General features: G+C 46.7%; 1 protein-coding gene across 2 annotated transcripts in view; it reads right to left on the reverse strand.

Moving 5' to 3' along the window:
* CLIP2 (CAP-Gly domain containing linker protein 2) overlaps window positions 1-16,493 on the reverse strand; it is a 79,434-nt gene extending 62,941 nt beyond the window's left edge. For both annotated transcript variants that reach the window (XM_086763039.1, XM_086763038.1), the window contains exon 1: window positions 16,341-16,493. The gene's annotated coding sequence lies outside the window, so the exon portion shown is untranslated. The remainder of the gene's footprint in view (window positions 1-16,340) is intronic.
* Between the last annotated feature and the right edge of the window lie 4,003 nt (window positions 16,494-20,496).

A 20,496-nucleotide genomic window follows, 5' to 3' on the forward strand; every position in this document is an offset into this window, starting at 1 on the left:
GGATCTTTCATTTCTTCTCCTGTAAAACAAGGGTGCTCATTGCCTTCATCTCCTATCTTAACGTTACATTCTTTCCCCCAATCTTGCAGTCTCACTTTAACCCTGGAGTTCTGTACCAAAGCTGAAGTCTACCAGAACCACCAAATGAAAATTTTAATTCTATTTGGGATTTAAGTGACTAGAATCATGGACTGGCTTTAAATTCTAAAGCCTCAGCTCGTGCATCAGCCAAGACCCAGTTCTGCTGCTCTGTGAAAGCACTTACCAAAGGCACACTAACAACTCTCAGTATGACAGCTTTGGTGCGTGGTCCCCGTTTCCACCAGACTTCAGGGCAGCCTCTCCCAATTTGCAGGAGGAGTAGTCCAAGATGGGGCTTTTCAGCTCCCTTCGTTAAGAACAAATACAAAACCTCATTACAGAAAAAGGGCATCCGACTCCATGGATCTGCACTAACACTGAAAAAAACTTTCCAAAAAATCTAAGCATGACTCTACTAACTACTCATTAGTGAGGTCACATAACTCTTCTCCATGCCATTCCCTTCCTGGCAGGCAAACGGAATAAAACCTCCAAATTCCTTGCAAGCATGTTGCATTAACAAGCACGTAACTCCTCAAGCAAAAAGTCTTATGAGAAGAAAAGAAAAATAAAGGAAATTACTAAGTTGCTTTAAAAAAAAAAAACAAACAAAAACATTCCTAATGGATAAAGAAAAACAACCAAAAATTGAGACTATCAGTCAAAAGGAAGCTAAGGCTGGCTGACTGAGCAGGTGGGGATGCAGAGGGAAGAAGCTGGCAGCAGAGTGAGCCAGGGAGAGCAAACCAAGGACCAGCCCGCAGCCAGGGACACCCAGACCGGCTTCCTGGGCCAAGGAAGGAGGCAGCCTGCTGCAAGTGGCACTCTGGAAAATTAATGTAGCAAAGATTTACAGATGCTGCGGCGGGGGGGGGGGGGGGGGGGAACTGCAATAGCAGGGACAGGAAGTGATTAAGGCATGAGTAAGGATTTCAACACAGGCTGGGTCAGTGAGGGGAGGGCTGGCAGGGCTCGAGTGAAAGCTGCAAGCAGACACAGAGGAGAAAAACCACAAGGACAATTCCAAAAACTGTATTCCTGAGGGCTCACAGATATCTGAGACATGAAGGAGTGTTTCAGCAATAGGAGTCGGTCATTCCACACTGGCTTAGAGAGACAAAGAAAGGAGGGATCAGGAGAGACAGCCTGACTGAAAACCCAAGGGATCAAACCCCTTCTCTTCCCCATGCTCTCCACAAAGGATGTTCAAGACACAGGGTGGCTTCAGGCGCCTGCAGACAGCACCAACTGGGACGTATTTAGCTTACACAGAAGTCAGGGCTGTTTAAGAGAAGCAGGTTGCTCAGACCACATCACCAGCAGCAGGAACAATGGACAAGAGCAAGCAGTTCTTGTTAAGGAAGAGAGAAAGCAGCGTTCCTGTGACAGAGCCAGCGAGAACCAGGTGCTGTCACAGAGCTGGACAGGAGGCTGCGGTTTCCAGCTCTATTTAGCATAAAATACAGAGACAAGTAACAGAACCTGGAGGTGAGAAACTTTGATCAGCCTGGTTCCTCCTATCTGCCAAGTCATCAGACATCTCTCTCCCACCCACTCCATCTCATATGACACGTTTTGCCCAGGGCTAGTTTTGATTTTACAGAGCAACTCGATTTCTAGCACTTCTGCGCTTTACCAAGCGATCTTATCCCATATCCATCACCTTCAACCTGAAAGTTAGCTCTCTCCACAATACGCCCTTACTCCTACATCTAAACACTCATCACTCGATCCCACCTTATGGCTACAGGGTTTGATGCTGTACTTGCAATTAAACAAGCTGGGGATGCTGGTTCTTTCAGCTAAAACACAACAAAGAATGTGGATGGGGGGAGGATAAAAGGACACAGGGGAAGGACAGAACAGCAGCAGAGAAGAATTTAAGCAGGAAAGGGTACCAGAAGAATAACAAGAGACCTGAAAAAAACTGTAAAAACTTTTTAAAGAGAGTCTCTGCATCCCTTGCTTCACAGCCAGAACCACATAAACTTTAGGGAGACAGTGAATGCAGCCTGTTCCTCTATTTTGCTCATCTATGAAGAGACAGGGAACTTCAGTTCTTTCTCCCTCCACTACTCATTATCCCTGAAGATCAGCTGGCCACACAAGTCACAGGATATTGTGATACTCTGCTTCTTCTCAGGATGACTGGATTTTAGTTTTACGCAGAGGGAGAGAAGAGGAAGTGCATTCCCACTGCATAAAGACTTCTGCCAGAATCCTTTCTGCAGGCACATTTGCTTTCGCCATGCTAATGCTGAAAAACAAATGAACTCCACAGGCCGCTAATTAAGCTGCCCTCTGAACAGATAGCTTCTTTTATCCAGAAATACAGTCACCAAGACCAGTTCACAGTCATACTCACTGCGGGCTCCACACCAGATTCAAAAACTTCTGAAGTGCCACCCTGCATCACACCCAGACACCCGCTGCGTGCCCAGCCACGCTCCGTTCATAGGAGAGTCATCTCTAAAGCGTCATTCTCATCTCCACGGGCTACAGACTGGCCAAAACCAGGGAACAGGGACAACTGCCCTCGTGTATATCTGCACGCTCTTTATCAGACAGGGAAATGAGGATGAATTTGAGAAAATTTTACTGGAAATGCAGCTTGTTAGAAATACATAGATAAAAATAAATGTCTGGGACACTTTTAAAGAAGTCTATGCCTGCTGCTAGGGACAGATATTCCTTCTCTGTCACTAGTTTCTCCCCCACTTCAACATAAAAATACGTGAGCAGATTTTCAGGAAGCTCTGAGCATGGAGCTCTTCCGAGTTACACCATTAGGTCATCTTCACCACGCAGAGCAACGCTGCCCTGAGCCTTCCAAGTCCCACACGACCATCCAACTGAGTGATGCAGCCTTTGTGCTGCAGAGCGATCCTCAGCCCGGGACATGGGCCAGTACCTCCACAGGGCACTCCCCTACTCCATTAGAGATAATAACTTGCTCCAAGTGCCCGTATTGTACCCTCAGCATCTCAGGCTCTAACAGAGCTCTTCTGAAAAATCTGTTTCCAGCAGTAGATGCTAAGCACAGGAAAAAATATGGTACTGCATGTGGTGTAAGAAACACGAGCCATTTTATCTTTCCTGCTCCCTATATTACCTGCACAAGCTGTAATCTTTGCCTTCTCACATAACTTCATGGAACTATGACTTTCTCCAGACACTAAAAAAACCCATCTGCCCCTGTGGATACTCTGGGGCCACCGGCTCTGCTTTTTTCCTTGTTTTTCTTTTTCCAAGATGATGCAGATTACAAGGATTTTCTAGATCTCCACTAGATTCTTCCTGCATTTTTTTCATACTGGGATGAATGGTTCTGTCTGTTCCCAAAATAAAGAAAAGAATCCCAGGAATGCACAATATGAAAGCCTGCTTCAAATGACCAAAACATTCTGTTCTCCATCTTTCCATCAGAAAAGGGGACAGCTGGTGAGTCACCCTGGCTCAGATTCAAAAAGGGAACAGTTCTCAACTAAGAACAGAGGTACATCCAAAAAATACCTTCCACCAGGAGCAACATATCTGGATACACAAGTTTCTACAACACGGGCCAGGCATCAGAACAGCACTATTAAAAACAGAGAAACAACTGGAGATGCTTAGACTTCAATTATTTCTTGAATGTGGTAGAGGAATACCAAAACCAAGGGCTGGAAGCAAAAGCCTTTGTCAGTCTTGGCAACACACCTTATCTGCAAGTTTCTCTGCTTCATCCATCCCTCTCCCCCACCCTCCAGAAGGCACACGAGTACCTGCTTGTCATGTGGAATCTCATCCCATTCAAGATGGACATAAGCAATAAAGCAGACTCAAATTCAGCACACTCCTCTGAAGGCAGCCCTCATGGGGGTATGCCAGTCTAAGGATCTCTTCACCTCGACATGCTGAGTGAAACAACTGCAAGACACAGGAGTGCGTTTCCAGACACCAGAACAGGCTTCCAGATAGCAGACTGAGCTGGCCTGAATGCCTCTGTGCCTAGTGCTTCCTTCTGGACGGATCTAGATGTAGAATCACAGAATGGTTTGGGTTGGAAGGGACCGTTAAAGCCCATCCAGTCCAACCCCCCTGCCGGAAGCAGGGACATCTCCAACCAGATCAGGTTGCTCACAGCCCCGGCCAACCTGGCCTGGAATGTTTCCAGGGGTGGTGCTTCCACCACCTCTCTGGGCAACCTGGGCCAGTGTTCCATTTTTCCTACTATCTAATCTAAATCTACCTCCCTCTGTTTTAAAACCATTACCCCTTGTTCTGCCACAACAGGCCCTGCTGAACAGTCTCTCCCCATCCTTCCTGTAGCCCCCTTGAGGCACTGGAAGACCGCTATCAGGTCTCCCCGGAGCCTCCTCTTCTCCAGACTGAACAGCCCCAGCTCTCTCAGCCTGGCCTCATAAGAGAGGTGCTCCAGCCCTCTGATCATCTTCATGCCCTCTTCTGGGAGGGCACGTGAGGGCACTCTGCACGCGAGTTCTCAGGAGAGTGGAGTAGAGGGGGAGAATCCCCTCCCTTGACCTGCTGGCCACACTCGATGCAGCCCAGGGCGCTGTTAGCTTTCTGGGCTGCAAGTGTGCATTGCTGGCTTGTGTTGAGCTTCTCAGCCACCAGCACACCCAAGTCCTTGTCCTCAGGGCTGCTGTCAATCCATTCTCTACCCATGTAAGAGATGTTTACCCAACAGAAAACCTTAGGCAAGACACAGGGATTTTGTTCTGAATGCAGACTCGAGTGGAATTTAGACCAGCTATATCTGAACATCGCTGTAACAGTTGCGTATATACAATATTTTGCAGGGAAATAACTCCTTATGTCTTAAACATAGAGGCAAAAAAGCAAGTACCAAAGTTTAGGTTTCTAATTTTCTAAATTTGGAAATCCACATGTAAGAGATTAAATTTGAAGTTTGCAGTCAGTCATCCACACACCCATAAAAAAAAAAAAAAAGGTAAAGAACAGTATCTAGTTATCCGACTGAGGAAATCAAGGTTATCATGTTGCATGGAAGGTTAATGATAAACAAAGACAAGGCAGAGAAGCAGTAAAATACTTTTTTAAACAATCTTGACTCATGAAATAATCAGTGACTTCAGACTACTATTTGGATAGGGAAAGGTTTGCACAATGCAGTCTCTGTTTTACCCACTCCCATCTAATACAATCTTTTGAGAAGCAATTGTTTGTGCGATTATCTGAAATGCTACGCCAGCTTTCCTCATGTTCACACTAAGGATGAGGAACACCAGGGCTTGGGACGCAGCCCTACGGCAGCGCATCTGCAAGGAGAGTTTCAGCCATTTTCAGAGCTATCATAAAATGCGGTGGCGAGGCTGAATCTGCACAGACTCTTGCATTAGTAATAAAGACACAGCTTGGAAAGACCAGGAATTCGGTCTGCAGCTGCTCTGACAATGTAATAACAGTGACTCCGTATGGAGCAGTGGAAAGCGCATTTTACGTCTGCAAGGTAAATCCCCATCCTCTACAGGAAGGGGAAACAATCCCACACGCTGCCACACAACGCATAGCTGGGGAAGGTCCAACAGCACTTCAGTTTCAACACATCCTTTGCATCCATGTTCAGGAGAGTTAAACAGAAAAGCAAAAACTTAGCGTCCTACCCATGTTCTGGCTTTGTATTTCAGAAGGAATACAGAGCCTTGAAGAGGTCTCTGGGTTTGGTCCCCTAGCCTCTGGGACTCTGGACAAGAGTGAACCTACCTTAGCACAGCCCAAGAACAAGCCCTGCTCCCCACAAGACCCATGACTGCCCGTTGCAGCAATTCATTCTGGCATGCATCGCACTCTGCATGCAGAATCTCCCAAAACAGCATTACTCCTCACAGAAGCCTTCAGCGTTGTGCACTATAAATGTTGAAAACAATACCTGAAGGCCAACATCTCCCTGAAAACAAACTGCTTGAGAAGAACCTGGTCCACTAATTGCTGGAGGAGCTCTTCACTCATGTCAACATAAGCATAGAGACAGAATAAAGGCAAAAAGCTTTCAGTGCCAGCTCTGGTATTCACTTATAAAAAAAAACAAACAAACAAACAAACCTTTACTGGCCTAAAGATACTGATTTTTTTTTTTTTCAGTTACGTAAAGTTATTTCATTTCTTGTTTCTGAGCATTTGGTTGCATCCACTCCATATTTCAAAGCTTTTCTGCACCTTCCTCACCCCCAGGAAAATGAGATTTTCAGATAATAAAGCCTCAAAGTTGATGCCCCATCCCCAGATACATTCCAGGCCAGGTTGGACGGGGCTCTGAGCAACCTGATCTGGTTGGAGATGTCCCTGCTCCTTGCAGGGGGGTTGGACTGGGTGGGCTTTGAAGGTCCCTTCCAACCCAAATCCTTCTGTGATTCTATGATCTCCCAGAGTCGTTACCCTAGGATATACAATATATGTCCAACTGACCCCATGCCAGAGGCAAAGGCGGGTAAAGATCTGGTGCCCCAGGCTCACAACCCCACAACACTGGTCACGCTGCAAAGATGGGCTAAGGATTTTAAGGACAGAATTTTGCTTCGAAATCAAAATCCAAAGGCCAGACACAAACCACTCAGTCTTCTGCGAAAGGGACAGGAAATGAATCCCATCAACATAGATACAGGATCCGATAAAGCCAAACCGCAGCTTTGCTAATAGAGACAGAGATTACGCTGAGAAGAAAGGGCAACTTTATCCTTTAATTCCTTAAGATGTTCCATCCGATCCAAGGTAATCATACCATCGCCTTCTCACTTCTCCGATTAGTTACTCCTTCCGACAAGCAATCAGAAACCCATTTCTGAAGCACAAAGCAGATGAAGATTAAATCCTTTCACTTAATTGAAGTATAGAGGAAATAAGAGATGCTCGTTCTCAATTAAGGTCAGACTAGTCTCCCAGGAAAACCCTTCCTTCTCCCATAGAGGAAGTGGAGGTAGACTCCTTCAGGAATGAAAGAAATGAGCATATTGCCTTCAGTTACACACAGGGAAAACCTGGGGATCCCTGTATCCTATGTCAGCCATTAGGTTTTTGTTCCTTGCAGCCAAAGAATTCACACAGGTTCTTCAGCCCTAACGCTGAAGTTGTTACTATGCAATGTCCCTTACATGTCTGAAAGGTTGTTAACCTCCAAAAACGCCTGGGTTTTGTCTTCTTTCTCACTGAAATGTTGCAGTAATTAGCACAGAATGCAGAGGGAAAGCCTTGAGGCTTTTTAGTTTAAAACTTAGATGTTTTTTAAGCTAGTTCTAACCGCTCTGATAGACCAATCACTCTGTGATTTAGTTATAAAACAACGGCTAGTAAAGGAAGAATGTGCAAAAACATCCCACTGCACTGTAACTTAAAAACCACAATGCAAAACCTGAGACAAAGTCAGGGGAAAAAAAAAAAAAAAAAAAAGAACATTCAAGGAAGTCATCATATACAAACTGAGGAGTAATTATGGGCTTGCTGATGAGCTCACGCTCCCCACGCTGGCAAAATGCCTGCTGAAGGCTGACACGGTAGACAGCAACAACTCTGCACTAACTGCAGAGCAAAACTACCTCTCATTTGTGGGAAAAAATGCTGGGGATGGTCCCTCTACATGAGATGGAACTCTACATGAGTTTCTGCTCCCTGGAGTTAAGCCCTGGGAGCAGAGGACAGGGACCCTACAGAAATACACAGGGGCATAACACTAAAATTGCACAGGTTCCAGGGGAAGAGAGCAGAATACACACAGATTTCAGAATGGCTGTCCTCCAGGACAACTCAGACTTGATCCAATGGCTACTCAATTCTGCGAAAGGCTTCTCTGCAATTCAAGGGGCTTTGACAAAATCCAAATTTCCTATTCACAGAAAGTGTTGTTTGTCATAAGGAGAATCTGGAAAAGAAAGATGAGGAGAGCAGGCAGAGTGCGGGGAAGGCAATGATACATGACAAATAGATTCCATTATAATGGCTTGGTATTTTATTGCTGGAGAAACAGTTTCTTTAATTAAATGAGCGATACAGTAACTCAGCCATGCTATGCACCCTGTGCAGAGCTGCAGAAATATCTGAACTTTTGGAATTTCCTGGCTTTTGACTGCTTGATTTAGTGTAGCATTAAAGTTCACCCTGGCGCTCAATCTTTTATTCACTGGAGATACACTTAACATATCGATTTTGATTTGCGCACTTCTGTAATCTAGCCTCTACCCTGGGCTTTGATTATGAAACAAAAACAGGACTCGGGTCCCTCCTGCCCTGATTTTTCCCTCCCTGCAATGAACAGTTCTTTGCAGGCCAGCCTTGGTTTGTAGACTAACTGAAAGGCTGGAGCAACAAAGAGCTGAAAATAGGAAACAACTGGTCTTGCAAGGGTCTTCGCTTTCTCTTTGCACATTTAAGTTTTTTGGAAACAAGGAATTCTGTTTTCATTTTCAGTACAGTGTTATGACAGCCTGTCTGATGGTAGTGCAGTTGTACCAGTTTAAACTTGCAGATGACTCGGTTAAAAGCAAAGAAAATAGGAGCAGAATGCAACACGTTTCTGGTGTAACAGGAAATACCTTGGGACACACTGGGGTTGCCACTGAAGCCCCCACCGTGCCCCACTAATGCCTCCCAAAATCTACACACACCCTCCACCTGCACCTGATGCAACATTTTTCATTTAGTGACAAAACCACCTTACAAGGTTTTTCATTCCTGCAGTTCTGCAGCGTTAGTTTCAGCCTCTACCAGCTGGGACCTCCCCCACCAGTTGCCAGTCCAGAGCTATTCAAGCCAACCTTCTGCCCACCTACTTACCCTGCCCTTTGCACAACTCTGACACTCTCCCATTGTGTCCAGCCCCCTTAAACAGCTCTGCCCTTTCTCCACCTTCACTATGTCATTTTGGACATGCAGAGCTCTCCTGTCAGAGGTGCCAAGATAAGAGACTCACTATTGCCTGGTTCATCTTAGGAGACATCCTCTAAACCTGCATCACTAACTCAGTCTGTTTTGGACATGGGCAACCCGAAACGCACCCTGCATCCCAGGCAATGTCTCACCAGCCCTTGCACAAACTCCATGCCAAATACTATGAGCTAACATCAGCTCATTCCTTTAAACAAAGCAACTGTTCACAAAAGCTCAAAGAATAACTAACCCATCTTCACACTCTAACTGAAGAACAAGCAGAGACACGGCAGGAGGCGGGCTAGAAATGAATACAGACCATCATCTCCCAGTTGAAATGCAGCACTAACAGGCAGGACTCCTGCTTCCTTCTTCCACAGTGGTCAGTAATCGCCTCGCCACTTAAAGAGATGATAATGGCACCAAGCTTGTGAATAGAAAGGTGGTAGGCCAGGAGAGTTACACCACTGGCACCTCTTGAAAGATCTGAGATCACCAACCCGAAGATGCTACAGAGGAGTAAACCCACTCACCCTCTCCAGAGCACCAAGGCACTGTGTGAGCCCCATCCCCTCTGCCTGCACTCAAGCGCTCTGCTTCCCATCGCTGCGCTGGCGGCAGAGCAATGCTGGAGGCAGTTGTTCCCTGGAGCACCTTCCTCCTCCTCCCTGCCGATTCACCAGCCTGCGCTCAGCCTCCCACTTAAGAAGCTGACCCCTGGGCTACGTGCACTGTGCACTAATTGCTGCTTTCTCCTGAGCCTCTCTACAAATACTGCGATTTCCCTGGAAATCAGCTGACACCGACATATCTACACAACTCCCACCATAACCAGTGGTGGAGACAGGGAGCCCAGTAATCTAGAAAGTCTGCTTTTGGCCAGGATGCGTTAATCATGGAGTTTCCTACTTTACCATCTGCAACCTCAGTACAAAGGCACTTAGAAAAGCTAGGAGTTTAGACAGCTCACAAACCTTACGGTACAAGAAGGAACATGCCTCTTATTCAAGTTACATCCCTATCAATTACCAAAACCATCATCATTTTGGCAAGTTACATCAAATTGGATCTTATCTATCAACATGGTTACGTTATCCCCTCCCGCCACACACTAAGTCACCCGAGCACCACAGGATGCCTACCTAGTAGGTTATACCAGAGGAGGGCAGAGATTACAGCTTCTAGGGGGTGAAAAAAGAAACCACCACCCTACAGCCAGATCGCAAAGCGGGTGTGGAGATTAAACACGCTCGGCGTGCTGCCCGTGCTCCAGCGGGACTTGCTGGGCTGGCTAGGGTAAGAGAGGCTGTCACAACACGCACATCTGGGAAAGGCTGACAACCCCAGCCTCTGCCAGCAGCAACACGGACCTTGCAAGAGCTGTGCTGCTTCACAGCCTGGTTTTAGTCAGCATTTCCATCTATAAGCTACCGTGCCACTGGGAAGCACCCATACAGCAGTGCTTGATGTATAGATGCAAGCAGCCAAAAGGAACAGGTCTGGCTAGATGGATCCATGCTAAAAAATGGGATTTAACGTTTCGTATCTCTGGAGATAAGAGCGACGCTGACGGGGTGAATCCCGCCTGCACGCAGGTAGGCAGGACAGATGGATCAACCCACCACACTCCTGGAGTACCGCAGCACTACGTGTTCTAGCTGGAGCTTTACAGAGCCACCACGCATTCCTAGCCTTCGCTTCTTACAGGAATGGGTTGTTTCTATACTGCAAGTGTCATTAATCTCTCCTCTAATGCAGGCAAGACCACAATCATGGTTTTGTACAGAGATCAAGATATAATCTCATCTAGCCATGCAAGTACAGAGCAGCTACAGGCAGCAGCCTGAGTACATTACAGTGTAGAGCGCTGGTAGGATGTCTCTAATACAGACTGGCCCTGTTTCAATGAAAAAGGAAGAGCAAAAGCCAAGTTATCACTTCTTCTAACAATGGCAATCAATGTTGCCAGCACCCTAACGTAGAATATATCATAGCACTCCATAAACCTGAACCATATGATCACCCAAAAAAGCCATTTGACTGACATTTCCATGTCAGCGTGCTGGAAGTGCTTCCACACCTTCCTACCATCTAGCCAACGTGTTTTGGGGGGATTCAGAGATAAAAAGGGAACAAGTACTTGCAGATGCTTCAGAGGCATCAAGATTAAGCTCACAGGAGCCATTGCTATTGCCAGTATAATTTAGTAGAAATATATACAAATATCTTTTTTTTTCTTATGGAAGAGATTTAGCAAGTTCAAAAAGCTACTTCACAGCTCCCAATAAAAGCCCACATAAACAGACATGTAAAAGATGAACAATGTAAGGCAAAAATCATCAGCTTCCTCTGCCTCAGCAGCATATTCCATACAAGCCTGCCCTTTTGTGCCATATTGCCCATCATTAAACCTCCATTGGGAATGGCTGGTGGATTGGTCATCAGCTAGAATGTCCCAGACTTGCCAGCTGGGAAACAGAAGTCCAGAATAAAAAAAGCTCTTGTTCAAGGTTGCAGATTGACCTACTCCAGTTTGCATAGTAAGGATCTCAGTTATAAATCAAATGGCTATACACTCAATATAGCCAAGGAGCAGACCTGAATCACCAGGACAGGCTTCACGCGGAGAGCTGACAGGAGCCACTGAGGCAGCGTAGCACACAATAGATGACAGCCAAACACAAGGCTAAAAAGCCCATTAAACACATCTCATGACATAAGTGCCTTCTCCACATCTTCCAGGAGAGGCCTCTTTTTCTAGGGAGGTTTGTTCCCCAGTCAGGACAGCCTCTGCACCCAGGGGATGCACTGGCAGGTCAGGAATGGGAGTATTTGCAAGGGATGGGAAAGCACTGCTTGTTTCAACAGCCAGCTGCTTGTTGAGCCTGTCAGGATTACTGAAAAGTTTCCAGCACTAATTGGTGGACACAGAAGTTTTCAGAGCATGATGCAACAGATAAAGGGGGGAGGAATACGTCAAAGGAAGAAAAAGAACAGACCAGAGACAGCCTTTGTTAGTGACTATGTCACAAACTGGTCCCTTGGTTTGGACGCCTTCCTCTGCTCCTCCAGAGGATGTGCTGCAAAATAAATTGTGCTGGTTTTGTCAATGAAACATCTTTATGCTTGTCCTTTGTCCAAGGACAGGCAAACGTGAAGTGACAACGACAACAAATAAAACAAAGGGGAAGAGAGGCACTCTGCAGTTCTAACTACAACATTAGCTCAAACTGAGCTCAACTGTCCAGAGAGGCTGTAGAAATGCTCTCATTGCCTATTCTTAGGAAAAACAAAAACAAAAAAACAAACAAAAAACTCAACTTTACACCTCTGTCTTGAATGACAGAGATGAAGACAGACCTGGCCTGGAACAGAGATTGGATGATCTCTTGAAGTTTCTACAGCCCAAATTTTTGTGAAGCCCTTTCAGTGTAACTGATATCCACGTAGCCTTTACTACCCAAGTTATTCACCAAAATAAAATAGGATTCATTCTGACCAAGAGCTCTGGTACGAGCAATACCATTTTATTTATGTTATCTTTTAAGTGAACTGTGTGTAGGAGTACAGGAAAGGGATTAAAAAGCAGAAAAAGCAATTTAAAAGTTCTACGTATCCAACATCCTCAGAGCATTTCATTCACAGACCTCAAAAGGAGGTCAGAACTGCATCTTGTACCCATTTTGTACCTGGGAGAAACAGACACAGAGGAGAAAGATTTTTCCCCAAGATTAATCAAAAAACAGTGTCAGAGATGAAGAGCTGCCCAATCTTATTAGGCACCACTATCTCTCTGAATATCCCACCCATCAAAGTGCTCGGGAAGCCTTTCTGAAGTGTTTACTTTATAGACACAGAGTACAAATACTTTTCAAAAATAATCATTTGGCTTTCCCAGGCACAAATGGAGTTATCAAGGGAGTCAACATCAGAGTCCAGAACATGAACTCTCCAAATAAAACAAACTTCAGATTTCCTTTGTGCTTCAGCACAGACAGGAATGGGGAGACAGGGACTTCATTGCTGGCTCAGAATCCGCTTCGCTAGTCTGTACCACATTTCTCTACAACTGCCCAGCTGGGTAAACACTAGAACAAAACCAAATCACTGAAGGGAAAGTACCGTCTAAATTCAGTGTCAGTTCAAGTCAGCATCACATTTTATTCCATCATACTGAAGTAAAAAAATTTAAACTGTGACAACAAAGTATGACAGTGCTTGGTTTTATTTCTTCACACATCCTTCTTTGCTTACGCTGAGTCTGAAACAACCACAGCTATTTTATAGACACAGTTTCACTCCTTTAGAAGGAGATAACAAAAAACGTGCCACTGCATGGGAATGATTTCCAAGAAGTCTGATGCAGAAATACTGTGGGTTTTGGGTTTTTTGTTTTGGTATTTTAAAATGATGTTTCTTTTGGATTTTTTTTTTTTTTTTAAGAAATAGCAGTAAGTATCAGTTTAAGGTGCCAGACTCAGAGTCACATGCAATGAAGTCATTTTTCCACTGGTAGCTACAGCAAGAGCTACTGCACAATCATGTAGGAGAGAGAAATGAAATCCAGCTATGAGGAAAGTGAATTTGCTTTGTCCTCTTTAGCATTGCAGTTCAAAGTACAAAAGGCAAACACAGCACATAGGGTCTTCTCAGCAGAGCAGGGGGAAACGCTCCAGGAGCATGGTGGTACTGCAAAAAGAGACTTAGTATATCAATGCACTGACAGAGTTCTGTGTTTCTCTGCCAGCATCAGCCACAGAGATGAGAGCTTTCACACAGGATGGGAAGAAAGGCCGCATGGAGAAGGCAGCATTAGAGTAGGACTCAGGAAGACCAAGTCCAACTCCTTTTTCTAACCTGAGCTTCTGGAGTGACCTTGGACAGTTTGCCTTCTTTATTCAATAACTTACCTAATTTGATTGTTTCAGAAAACTGACCAGTAAAACTAGTTTTCCTGGGGTCTGACATCACCAGTACTATCAGCCAAGGTGCTCTCCTAGGCAAACAAGACCTGAATCTACTGTAAATATCACAAGAACAGCGATAAAAGAAAACCAGCTGTTGGCTGTCTAACTCAGTAACAGAGCAGCAGCAGACATGCTTTCTTGCCTCATGTCAGCAACTTCCTTGGTCGTTCTTGTGCTCAGACCCCTTGGGAGATGGAGTGGGAAACACATTACAAGGTATTTATAACAGATATTTATTTAAAAAATAGATATCACTCTAAATCTATAAATTGCTATAGATACTTCTATAAATAAGTGCATACCAGTGTCTAACATAGGTTAGCAACAAGTCATGTACAGGTCCAGCTACCAATACCTGGGCTTTTCCAGAGCTTTAAAAGTATATAAGTCTCACCATGCATTGTATACACTCTGAAAAGTGGTACCAACACCATGTATCTGGGGGATGGAACTTGCTTTATATATTGTCTTGTCCTTACCAGAATTACGACACCATCCATCCCACTTAAAAAAAAAAAAAATTCTGAGTTTCATGGATAGAGGAGGCATTTTGATACTTAAAACCAGCAACCTCAATCAGGAGGTGGAATCCATGTCCTTACCAATTTTAACCACCGTGTAACACAACAGAAGAAGAACTGGCATGATACCCTTACACAGCTGAATCCCTTGACATTGGAAAATCCCCCTTTGGGTTCTTTATCATTTCTTCAGCCAGAGCTGAAAGAAAGAGGAAGCACACTCGGAACTGCTAATTGCTGGAGTAAATTATGACAGCCTCCAAGGCTACAGGCAGCAGGAAGCCAAGCAGAAGAGGAGCACATACCAACTCTCAGCCTCAGTAGATAATCCAGTCCATGCTTATCTTCAGAGTAGTATCTCCTGAAACACACAGGTTTTCCCTTAATGGAAGGCAGGTCCCACACACGAGTGCTCCCGAGACGATAGCCTGGTTCCAGCACTGCTCCTCTCCAACATGCCTGCAATGGCTGGTGCTAACCTTTTAACTCGTGGCTTTTCTCAGAGCTGAGCCTTTGAAATCCTGCGCCCTCAGTGATTTCTGGCAGGCACAGTGACATGTTTTCATGAGAACACAGCTGTTTGATGCAGACTCTCTCCTTCCTAGCCCTGGCAGGCTCCAACAGCAGGTAGGTAGCTTCTTAAAATGCCAAATCCCAGACCTACATTTAAGAACCAGCAGCTGCACCGCATTTAAAGCATCACCTCCCCAGCAACGATGGGGCAGGACTGACCCATGCTGATGAAAGGGGCTCTCTCGGAGCATTGCTGAGTAGGGGAACGCTGCCCGGCAAGCAGCAGGGCAGAGGCTAAGACCAACAAGCCTCGCCAGGCACCCTGAATATATTGTCCACACACAGACCAATTCTTCTCAAACTGCAAGTCATCCTCAAGGAAACCCTCCTAGCCAACAGTAACGAGTGTGTTGGTGAAGCTTGACATCCATTCGAGCAGGATGAGTTTCTGAGACAAGGCTTGTAGGCCCACAAGACTGATGCTCAACAGAGCAGCAAATAACAGTGGGTGCTGACACGTTGCTTTGTCTCCCAGCACTTCCCAAACGCTGTTGGAGCCTGTCTAGATACCCCGGAGGTAACAATGCGTGCCTCTGCCTCCATCCCTGGATGCTTCCCCAAACAGACCATTTGCTGGTTTGTGTCAGGAGATGCAGGGGGCAGAGAGCCGCTGGCTCTGCGCTGCCATTCACAACCCCAGCAGCGGGTGAATGCCAGCAGCCCCCGACCCAGCTGGGCCTTCCTCAGCAGCACATCTCCTTGCTACAAACAAAAAAAAAAACCCATCAAATCCTGCAGTATGTCGTTAATGGCAATATCTAGATCAATAAAGAACAAAAATCCAGGTTGGAGACCAAGCTCAGCAAGCGGTCCAGCTTCCCAGAGACAAAAGAAAATGCTCCTCCCGTTTCAAATCCGAAACTCGCCCGGCGCTGATCAGTGGATGCTGACACCTACCCTCACCTCCATCTTCCCAGCATCCAGCCCCTGCTCCTCCAGCTGCTCCCAGCCAGGGCCGCCCCGCAGTGACAACGCCGGGTGCCGGAGCCCCGTGCCCGTCCGCGGGTGGGTGTCACCAGGCAGGCCGAGCGGACCCCGCCGCCGCACGCTGCCACCCGTGGGTGTCGCGGTCCTGCCCACCCTGCGGGGAGCGGCAGGGCGGCGGCTCCATCGCTCCTCGCACAAAACGCAGCCGGTAACCAGGACGGTGCCGTCCCTCCCCCGACCAAGGACAATGCCTGCGGCCGAGCCTCCTGCAAGGAGACCGAGCGGGGCTGACAGACCGGGCTTCTCCCGCACCCCTTCAGCCGCTCCCTCCTTTGTCGCGGGCGCGGCGAGGGCTCCCAGAGGCGCTCCCCCCGCCCCCGGTCCCCCTTACCCTCTCGCAGCGGAGCGGGAGCCTCCGTGCTGCCGCGGGCTGCAGCCCCTGGCGGAGGCGGCCGCCGTGTCACTCCCTGCGCGGCCGGGAAGGAGGGAGCTGGGCGGGCGGCCCGGGCGGAGGGAGATGCTGGGGCCGGCGACGCGGCTCCCGCCCTCCCCTCCCCTCCCCGCTCCCGGCCGCCGCCTGCGGGGGCACGGCCGGGCCCCGCGGCCCGCGCGAACAAAGGGGCCGGCCCGGAGCCGCCCCGCGCCGAAATCCTCTTGGTTGCCGGGCCCCAGCGCCGCCGGAAGCCGGGTGGGAGGGTGGAAAGACAGCGTGGGGGCTCCTCCTGGCTACCTGCAGCCTTTAAAAAAAAGAAATAATAGTAAAGCTCACCTTTTGCTCGGCTGAGGTGGAGCCTCCCTTCCTCACGGGTATGGGTCTGGTCTCTGGAGAGGAAGAGGTCTCCCGAACGTACGTGGTAGCGAATTTGATTGATACGAGAAGGGCAGGAGGAGGTGGAGGTGCTTCCTGGGGAAAAAAAACAAACAAACAAAAAAAAAGAGGGCCTTAATTACGGGGATTTTCTGTGGAATGCAGCAAAGTGAAAGCACCTGCAGGGTTGGGAACTCATTCGTTCGAAGCCAGGAAGGGTGGGCTGAGCTGATAACCATCACTGGTCCCTCACAGTCTCTGCCGACAGCTCCCAGGGCCGCACCTGGGCTGACGCGAGATAGTAACGGTGCAGGGTCATACCTAGCGCCTCTCCCTCAAGATCGCATCTTTAATTCCGACAGGAGCGAAACTGCTTTGTAGAAGGGCCACAGCTCCGTTGAGTGTACCTTACTAGCCCTACAGACACCCCACGTGGCGTAACGGGCAGTGGTTTTGCACATCCAGCGCCATGGCAGAAGGCCACAGGCCATGCAGTAACAGAGGCGGGTCCCGCCTGGCAACAGTCCCAAAATTTGATGCTGTGACTCTGCTCTGTACCCCTTGTGTGGGCCCAGGAAAGCACAACAGAGATGCAAGATGAAGGAGATACAGGCAGCAAAGCAGAGAAGAACGAAGCTGAGGTCAGCTGAGCATCATCCAGGATGAGAGATTTGACAGCCCTGGCCTCAGCAAGACAATCCAGCCCCGTGAGGCAGCCACAAGCATCCTCGCTTTCCATCTTGCGGAGGGGAAGCCAAAGCAAAGTGAAATGGCTGGTCCAAGTCAAAAATAGAACCTCAAGCACCTGACTCTGACGCCTCTGCTTCAACTGTTAGTTCACTGTCTTTCCCTGATATTTTCCCCACATCCAAGCTCAAGTCATTGCTTTGCGGTTCTGGATACAAGATTTTTGTCTCCTCTCTAATCTGCAGTTTCTAGGGAGAAGTATGTCACCAGGAGAAGAGTTAGATGAGAAGGTGCCTAGTGAATCAGGCTCTGGACTCCAACGCAAGGTCCCGCTTCTCCACCCAGCTTCACCCTTGGTTTGCCAGCTTGTATCCTTAGGTCTGAGTTTCTTTCTTTACCAAAATGGTGATGGAGCAATGATGGTGACCTCCCTTTGCGAGTTCCGGAGAGACTAATGAGACGCGTTACAAGCAGCCATGCATTTTGTAAGAAAGAGGAGTGTAAATTTAAAGCAGTTTAAAAAAAAAAATCCTCTTTAATGTTTTCAGGTGCTTCAGGATAGGATTTCAAATCAGGTATTGCTCAGAAGTTAAACCTTCTCATTTTTGATCAATTGCACAATTTTATGCTGTATTTTATATATGCTAATTTGTTCTTATTACAAAAACTTCCATATAAATATTTAATTTGCAGCCCTATGTCTACATTCCGACAAAGAAGGTCAGCAAGTCTGGGGTTATATTTCGCCTGCCAATAGTCTGTGGTACGCGCAGCGGCTCAATCCCATTTCCCGTCTCCAGTCTCAGATTGTTGCAGGACTGGGGCCCAGGACTGACACGCTACGTTGCAAGCTGGCACGTTTCTCATTGCTTCTCCATTTCAGCAGCAGAAGCCTTGAATTTTACAAGTACTTTTGTTTTCTTCAGAACTCAGCCATCACAAGGGCCCTGTGTGCAAATAGTCGTGTAACATAATGACTACTGTATTTTATGTAGCGGTGACTTGAGGCGCCCTGCGATCCGAGGCCGTTGTGCCAGGCGCTGTGCGCTCCCCGAAAAACAGGCAGACCTGCAGCACGGAGTTATTTTTCCCTCGCACTTGCACGTTCTGCAACGCTGATGCAAAACTGAGAGGAGAATCGAGCCCACTGGCTTCAATAAGATGAAGCTAGAAAAATTTCACAGCTCTTAAGTCATTTCCTTGAATCATTTTGACAAATCTGCCTCTGTGACTAAACTTTCTCAGGGGAATTTCCAGGGAGAGAAGGAAAGATCATCTGGGGCCAGAGCTCTTGCAGTGATGTGGCTGAAGTACCCATAGACTTGAATTTGTGTCTTTGCCATCAAGTGCTCTCCCACAGAGCTATCCCTCAGCTTTTGTTGTACCTGCTTTTCTCAAACAAAGCTTCAGGATGAAAATAAATGTTGAAATCCCATCATTCTGCAGGAGCACTACTATTTCCCAAAAACCATTTATTTATTCACAGAGGCTGTGTGCAGCAAACAGCCCTGCACTGAAGATCCCAGACACAGAGAAGCACAGGAGATACTTAACTTTCAGCCTGTGAATATATGAGCGCTTTTAAATTTCACACAGGCGAGCAGAGCCATGACTGTCAATTAAACCATTACGTGTAGAAAGCTGGCATGCAATCTCTGACATTTCTGGGCTATCACATTTGCCTGATAAACCTCTTGCTATATACTGCCCTCCTGTTTCATGGATAAGATATATATATTGTTTTGAAAAGTGCCTTCTCACAGATAGTCAAAACTGTCTCCCCCTGACTGATCCACTGTTTTGATTTGGTGAGTATTTGCATGAGCTGTTAGGATCACTAAAAAGCTTCACAGCTGTTTTCTTTTAAATTATCCTGACAAACTGAAGCATCACACAGACAAAGCAACGTAAAAACCAAGGGAATACTCATGCGTGCATCTAGGGAAACAGAAAGAGGAAACATTTTGTGTTTTGCTGTTATTACTGTTGTTTGAATAAGGACAGCAGATAAGAAATGGTGAAAGCATTCAAGTACCTTTCCATTTTATTACCCAGCAGCAGGAGATGAAGCACCTCTCTGCAAAGAGCTGATGAGACACTCGATTTGTCACGTACCAATAGGTTACGGCTCCCAAAGCCCCGATCCTGCAATTGTTCCCCAAAGGCAGCAACATTTGGAGACTACAAAGAGCATGTACAAGCCACATGAAGTGGTGACGTCAGGACCCCAGAAGTCAACAAAAACTTCAGAGTTGAATCCTTTCAGCCTTTTCCCTACCACATGCCTAGAAATCCCTGCCAAATATATCCCTTTGCCCTGCCGACGTACTGTGGGAACTGAGTGGTGGCAGAAACAACTACATTCAAAAACAATATGCAACTTCATTACTGTCAACTTGCAGTTGTGTGATTTCCATCATCTCAAAGATGCAGCCACAACAAGAGCGTGAAGTTCTTACTGTTCATTCAGACTGACACTATAAATAGACTGCTGCATTTGGTGGCAGAGCACAAAATTGCAGCATTGGTGGGAGAAACAAGATTAAAGCAGTGATTTAAAGAAAAGCTGTTTTTTTTCCTTTGATTACAGAGCTGCTGAAAGAACTTATCTTGAGGATCAGTGACTGCTTTAGGCCTTACCCATTCTAGGCCAAGACTAAAGTTCAGAAAGTTCCTGTAAACAGCTTTTAAACTGTTAAGTTCTTGCAGAGCTGCAACAATTCAGCCAAGTGGCGCCTTGTTTTCCAGTGTTTCTTACCCAACCGAGAGCCACTGCAAAGTCTCCAATATCCAGCAGATGCTGTTGTATCTCCTTAGGTGAAAGAAACCTCTCATCCATCTTCAGACATCTCTATCCGAGCCAACTGTCTAGACTTCCTATATAATGAGCGCAGAGAAACAGGCACCGGGGTGCAATTCCCCTCATCATATTGCAGACATCTAAAATGGATTAATTGCTCTCTAACAATGCCCGCTTCCATCCAGGAATTACAGGGGTAGTACAGAATTAGGCCAAATGAGATGTTTAAAGTTAAGTGATATGAATTCCACT

This window comes from Chlamydotis macqueenii, chromosome 19 (genome assembly GCF_036417535.1).
Source record: "Chlamydotis macqueenii isolate bChlMac1 chromosome 19, bChlMac1.mat, whole genome shotgun sequence".
Taxonomy (NCBI): domain Eukaryota; kingdom Metazoa; phylum Chordata; class Aves; order Otidiformes; family Otididae; genus Chlamydotis; species Chlamydotis macqueenii.